The 7,176-nt window shown below is 40.7% G+C and overlaps 3 protein-coding genes across 3 annotated transcripts in view; all 3 read left to right on the top strand.

Moving 5' to 3' along the window:
- Positions 1-4,690, top strand: part of LOC310870622 (uncharacterized protein) — a 441,780-nt gene extending 437,090 nt beyond the window's left edge. The window contains exon 6 of the transcript XR_014570249.1: positions 4,675-4,690. The gene's annotated coding sequence lies outside the window, so the exon portion shown is untranslated. The remainder of the gene's footprint in view (positions 1-4,674) is intronic.
- LOC310870665 (uncharacterized protein) overlaps positions 1-7,176 on the top strand; it is a 256,024-nt gene that overhangs the window by 223,275 nt on the left and 25,573 nt on the right. The window lies entirely within an intron of this gene.
- LOC310875093 (glutamate receptor ionotropic, kainate 5-like) overlaps positions 5,011-7,176 on the top strand; it is a gene marked incomplete at its 3' end in the record, with an annotated part of 241,116 nt that continues 238,950 nt past the window's right edge. The window contains exon 1 of the mRNA XM_083788160.1: positions 5,011-5,115. The remainder of the gene's footprint in view (positions 5,116-7,176) is intronic.

The following is a 7,176-nucleotide window of genomic DNA, read 5'->3' as shown; positions in this document are numbered from 1 at the left end:
TAATTTTTGGGGAGTATTTAGTTGTTTAAACTTCATGTATGTGGTCAATTAATCATAAAAGGGCCTATTTAAAAATATCCCACAACGGCGTCGGAGAATTCAGAGAACCGTAGGTCTCGCTTTGGGGGCTGTCACCAGGGAGCTGTACCCGTTTTTACCTCTCCTTTGTCGGCGTGGGCCGGGGCGATTTCCCCCCGTTTCTCCTGCGGGGCAACGTGGTGCCCGTGTGTGATGCGGTTCGTTTCCAGTTGTTTTGTTTCCCCGGGTGTCGGGTGCAGTGTAAATAAAAGCTATTCTATAAAATATCTATTGTTATTACTACGTCGAATCTGATTTGGCTTGAGTCCTGACTCGTTGCAAAGAGTTTCTGAAAGGAAGGATATACCAAACTGCCATACACTTCATAATGATAAATGTTTTTACATTTGGACAGAATACAGACTATCGTCGCATCTGCTGTTTGATTTGTATTAGCAGGCACCGATCAATCACTGATCATATAGGCTAAGTTTATTGCTATAATGTCATTTAATATAGGTATACTTTTACATTTAAACAACCACATATAGGCCTATAGCCTATACCTACTGTAAAGTGAGTATAAACTGTTAATTCAACTGAGGGAAATTAATTAATCAGAATGATACTCTTAATCAGTTAATTACATTTGCATTTACATGAATGAAAAGGTTAAACCAGGCCAACTCTCAGCTCCAAATGGATAGGCTACATTTATCACAATATTATTTTACTGTGTAATCTAACACAAATCTTACAAATGCTGTCACTCAGTTATTTAATTTAGGCAGAAAATATATCACTGAATAGTGTATGCAATTAATGCATTCAAAAGAGCTGAATAAATGTTTTATGGACCCATAGTAGTGATTATTATTTAATAATAATAATAATAAAACTTTATTTGTATAGCACCTTTCATGACATGAAATGCAGCTCAAAGTGCTTTACAGAGCAATGGAGCATTAAAAGACAAGCAGTAATGCAATGCAATACAGTGAGGACATGAATAACAAAAAATAAAAGATAAATTAAAAGCAATGTTGTAGAAGTGGGTCTTGAGCTGTGCTTTAAAAATGTCTACAGAGGCTGCCTGACGAAGGTACAGTGGGAGCATGCCGTCGGCCCGTAGAAGCAAAAAGCTGCTTCCCCGTATTTTTTTGTTGCCATTTCTTTAGGCAAAGCGAGCAGGCCAGCAGTGGAAGACCTTAGGGGGGGGGCGGCGGTTTGGGACATATTTAGGCAGGCAGTCATGTAGGTAGGAAGGTGCGAGACCATTGAGAGCTTTATACACAAGTAAAATAATTTTTAAATCAATCCTAAAAACAACCGGAAGCCAGTGCAGTGAAGCCAAAACTGGAGTAATATGTTCTCTCATCTTAGTTCTAGTTAAAACTCTGGCTGCTGCATTTTGGACAAGTTGTAATCTGTCAGTTGTTTTCTTAGCCAGTCCTGAAAAAAGTGCATTGCAGTATAGATCAAGCCGAGAAAAAACAAAGGCGTGGATTAGCGTTTTTGCATCGTCCAAAGACAAATAGGCTCTGATTCGTGCAATATTTCTAAGGTGAAAAAAGGCAATCTTGGTAACATGATTAATGTGTTTGTGTGTGATTAATTTAAGTTGTTTTGCCATACCCATTTATTTTGCCATAAATCAGATAGCTTTAAGGTACGGCCATGACAGCAATGGTAGGAAAAAAGATATATAATATATTAATCATATTCGGATATTCGGTTTTCGGGGGGCCAACTGTTTCCTATATTCGGTATTCACTGCAGTTTCGGCCAATAATTTCCCTTTCGGTGCATCCCTAGTTGTATGACTGTATGTATGAGTATGTAAATAGTTCAATTCAACTTTGTAAATACAACATTTATTTATTGTTATTTTGTCTTCGGTATAAAAATGAATGAACATTGAACAAGGATACCGTATCTCAGACTCAATCATGTAATAAATAACGTCAAAATCAAGTAATTCCAGTAGAAAATTAACACAAATAAATACATAAAAAGTACATTCATTGCACATTGGGCCCTGGTGTTCCTGACCCTGCTCCAGACCCCAGTGCAGCTGTACCACTATGGTCTGGTATGGCCTCGGCTAGGCCTGGTGGTGCTGTAGGCCAGCAGTCCGGCTCCGCTCCAGAGACTTCCAGACATGGCAGTCTCACGTGATGGTGCTGCTGTAGGCCCGCCGCTGCAGGCCACCTCCTCACCCGTCTTTGGATACATGCACTCCTAAGGCAGTGGAGAATGAAGGTTTCAGAACCACTGGCTTAACAGGTTATTTGTATGGCAGTAGTGTTACAACTCAGAATTCCCTTATTGTTAAAAAGAAAAAAGGCTTTTGTGCTTGGGTAATAATTATGTTCTGTTGTGGTCCAATGATGACTTTACAACAGGTTGCCATGTCAAACATTAGAACTTGAAGTCAATACACCACATTAACACAATACATAATTTAACACAGATGAAACCATAAGAAGGTTAAAGTATTAAGTGCATTATACTATACATGGAATAAAGCTAAATATAATCTCAATGTAATGATGTTTTAGGCAGACCAGCTGAATAAATCATGGCATTTCTGAGACTGTTCATGTTTGCTTGCTTCTAAACTTGTATTCTATTGCTAGTTTGATCACTTTCACCTTAAAATAACATGAATTAATAAATGACTGAAAATAGCCAATCTACAAGCTCACAAGTCACAACATGTCGCACTGCAACGTGTTGTAAGCTTGTATATCTTCTATTTTTGGTGTGGACTTTTCTAGTCCTCTATAGCAGTAGTTCTCAAACATTTGACTGAGTGTACCCCAAAATAACTTTCATTCACGGCACGTCTGAATTACAATTTGTGTCTTACACACACAGCCAGACAGACAGACACACATACACACAACGCATGTTTAGTTTAAGCACAACGTCGGTGGATATTTTTTTCTTTGCAAGGAATCGGGACTCAGGTTGAATCAGATTCGACCATAGACTCGACGTGGTAATAATAATAATAACAATAATATAGTGGCTGTTATTTGTGGTGCACTTAGTTGACATTTGGGGGGGTGGAACGGTTGGGGGCGAGTTGCATGTGGGCTGTGGGTGTCCACAGTGGATTCATGTCATGCATGTGGATCGTTTCGTTCCGTGGGAGGGACGGGGGGAATCGCTTCGGCCTGTGCCGACCGGGGAGAGCTGGTGGCGGGTTGCATCCCCTTTGCTTGCAGCCCCCGGGGCGAGACCTGTGGCTCTCTGGATTCTCCGACATCGTTGTGGGATATTTTTGAATGGGCTGTTTTGTGATTGATTGACCGCATGTATGAAGTTTAAACAACTGAATACTCCGCTAAAATAACTTTAAAGTAAGTAATTAAGTTATTTAACTTACTTCCGACATCTTTCTTTTCCTCTTGTTGCTGTCCTCTGCTCTGCTGCGGGCTGGTGGGGAAGGGGTAGAAATGCCGAGAGCCTGCGCAGTACGGCTGCGCCGTGGCGATGTACACTGCACCGAGAGGGTACATCCCCACTGGCCTTTAGAAGCGAGCTCGGGCGGGGAAAAATAGTGCGTGGCCCAGTGCAGTATCAACAGGACACTTTTTGCGCTCTGTGGAATGGGATGCACTGCGGGCGCGGCGCTGTGACGTCATATACCACGAAATACGCACTTCTCAGTGTATACACTCCCAATTGGGATTCACCTAAGGTCTCCGGACTGACTAAGTTTCTAGCTCGAACAGCAAGATACATGGATAGGGAGACAAAATTAGTAGTAGCAAACTCCCTTATCCTGTGCCACTTTGATTTTGCGTGTACATCGTGGTTCGAGGGCTTGATTAAGTCTTTTAAAACAAAGCTACAGTCAGCTCAAAATAGACTGATCAGGGTTAGACTAGGGATGGAACCCAGAACCCATATAGGAAGGAACCAGTTCAGAGAGCTGAACTGGCTCCCGGTTGAATCAAAGGTTACAATGGCTAGACTAAACATGGTCCATAAAATTAAATACAGAGAGGTCCCAGAAGAACATGTTTCAGGCAGGTAAACGAGGTACACAATCATTTCACCAGAGCCAGTATTGCAGATGTGGTGCTCCCTGCTTTTAAAAGTAAAGTGGGCAAAGGCTCATTCATTTATATAGGAGCCACACAGTGGAATAGCCTGGAATCCAGTGTTAAACTGACCTCCAATTTGAGGACATTTAAACAGAAGACAAAAAAATGGCTACTGGAAAAGGTTCCCCTATAAAGGGTCATCTTAGAGGGATGGATAGGGACGTACTTGTTGTGTTGTGTATGTAATGTATATGTACTGTTATGTATTTGTGATGTATTTTAAAGTATTGTTCTGTTCAGTGTGAGAGGACCCCAGTGGAAATAAGTCTTTGGACTTTACTGTGTAATCCTTGGATCGCTGATTATAATGTATTATGCTGTATTATGATTGCTTTTCTAAATAAATCAAATTAAATCAAATCACACACACACACACACACACACACACACACACACACACACACACACACACACACACACACACACACACACACACACACACACACACACACACACACACACACACACACAGAGATTGATGCGGTAGACTAGAAAATTACACCCGCTAATATGTTAAAGTCTAACTCATGTTGATTAGGTGATGTAATGGTGATGTAAAACAAACGGTGCCAACACAAACATTAAACTCTATTAACAATAAAGAGACAATATGACGTAATGAGGCACATTATGTTTCCCTTCATTGTCAATGGCGTTTACAAAACTAAAGACAAACATTAAACCTGTGTATAGGAGGGGCTGGCGCCCCTCAAAGACAACATACAAAGAGTGAGAGAGATACAAAGAAAGAGAAAAGACATTTTTAGTTGATTCATTTCTTCTCCATCCCCACAGACTCACACAGTTCCCCACGAGCGACAAGTCCTCTTTCCGCCCGTCCGCCGTCTCCTCCTTTGTGGATCCTATACTCATCTGTTGATCTTCCCTCCATCTGCGGGCCCTCCTGGGAGCCTGGCTGGCTGGCTTCCATCCCAGGGAATCTTTTGATATCGGCTCCTGGTGTCGTCATCTTCATTCTGTGAGTACAGCCACCCCCCCACCTCTCTCTCTCTCTCTCTCTCTCTCTCTCTCTCTCTCACAGTGAGTGAGTGAGAGTGAGAGTGTTTCGGATTTGGGCAGGAGTTCTTTTAGACTTGTTACCTGGCAGAATCATAAAGTACACCCTTCAAGGATTAAGTTAAAACAGGTGGTGTCAAAAAATGCACTCTTATGCGTGTGGAGACCCATTGTGAGTTTGTAGCTCTGCTATTTTTAACTAGCCAACCAACTATAAATCAAGCTTATAATGCCATTGTGGCATAAAAAAATCAATAGCAACAGCACTCAGTTTAAGAGATCATTGTACTACTGTGTGTGTGCGTATCCGAAATGACCGGGCTAGTGTGTGCAATTGTCTGTGCAGTGTGCACGTGAAGGTGTGTTGGCATACATGTGGCTATACTTCCATTGCGAGTGCGTACAAGTGGCTGAGAGTGAATGTGATCTGAATGTTGATGTTGACTAAGCAGGGCTTTGTGCTTTTTAAGACATTCTGACCGGGCACCCATTTTGGTGTTGGCATCATGTTATGCTTTAGCTATTGAAAAATAGCAGATCTACAAGCTCGTATCGCGCCACCGAGTGGCGCGATACGAGCTTGTAGGTCTGCTATTTTTGAAAAATCGAAGAGCGACTGACATTTTTAGAATCTGATCTCAGGTCAGAATGGGTTCATCAGACCAGTGTGTGTCCGGCGGAAACCTCGTATGAATCTGACCTCAGGTCAGAATGGGTTAAGACATTCAGATCCAGTGGTGCACAATAACTAAGTACATTTACTGTACTCTTGAACTGTACTTATGTACTTACAATTTGTTATACTTCTACTCCACAACGTAGACATACACATTAGAGGCAAATGGGCCTATTGTACTATGAATTCCAATACAATTTTACTTTTACTTTGCAGATTTAGATTTTCATTATTTATTTTCTCTACAATTTTAAAAATAGTAAACTCTGTTGTGTCACAACAGTGTCACATCTTGTACAGAAGATCTGCTATATTTTGGACGACAATTCAGTACCAAAAGTAAAAGTACATGTTATTCTTCATAACATGTACTTTTACTTTTGGTACAGAGTATTTATGTATTGCTACTTTGTTTTACTTACAAGTAAGTAAACATCACACCTGTGTGAAGTGAGGGCCGCTCTTATCATCGTACACCATCATAATTTAACAAAAATACCGATTTGCTCGTCTACATATGACATAAATTCTCCATTCATTGTCAATGGCATTTAATGTTTGTGTTAAGACACAAATCTACACTATTTACAATTTACAATTTAGTCATTTAGCAGACGCTCTTAATCCAGAGCGACTTACATTAAGCAAGAACAAAAGCATGGGAATACATCACATAAAAGCATTTATCATGAAACATGCGTAAACTAAGAAAGTAACAGTGGAATATCTATATAATGAAACTATACATATATATACTACTATGCTATACATATGTACTATGGCGTGCTATGACTACATACAATGCAATTATAGTGCTGTCTACATAACATGCTATACTATAGCTGAATATAGGAGGGGCTGCCTAGCGCCCCTCAAAACAAATGCAGAGTCTTGCTTGTTGGAGGACTGTATGTTGGCTGTAATATGCCGCGGTGACGTAAGCAGAATCCATACACTTTAATGCCTTCTGCTGGCAGATAGAACCACTCCCACTGTCTGGAATCTGCCGACTGCGGTGCCACACACTGCCATAATTCCATGTTGTGAACTGTTGAACTTGTGACGTAGGCTTATATACAGAAACCTATTTGCACAGTTTTGTGGAGATGAAGGGAAGGATACAGACAGAGATACTTAGTTACTGGTTGTAGTCTTCATATTATTTAGATAGTCAAGACTATTTGTATAGGACAATACATTATGTCACAGGAAGAATACCCGAAATTTCATAAATAATTTGTGCGTGCGCACGCACGCACGCATGCACAATCGGTAACCATTTTATGAAGGAGAAACCAAATAATGAAGATTATGCCTTCAATATTATCTGTGCGTCATGGCACTGTT

This window comes from Protomyctophum parallelum, assembly GCF_964188405.1.
Source record: "Protomyctophum parallelum genome assembly, chromosome: 1".
In the NCBI taxonomy this organism is placed as follows: domain Eukaryota; kingdom Metazoa; phylum Chordata; class Actinopteri; order Myctophiformes; family Myctophidae; genus Protomyctophum; species Protomyctophum parallelum.
The sequence above is the reverse complement of the archived record's forward strand: the minus strand, read 5'-3'. Positions and strand labels throughout refer to the sequence as shown.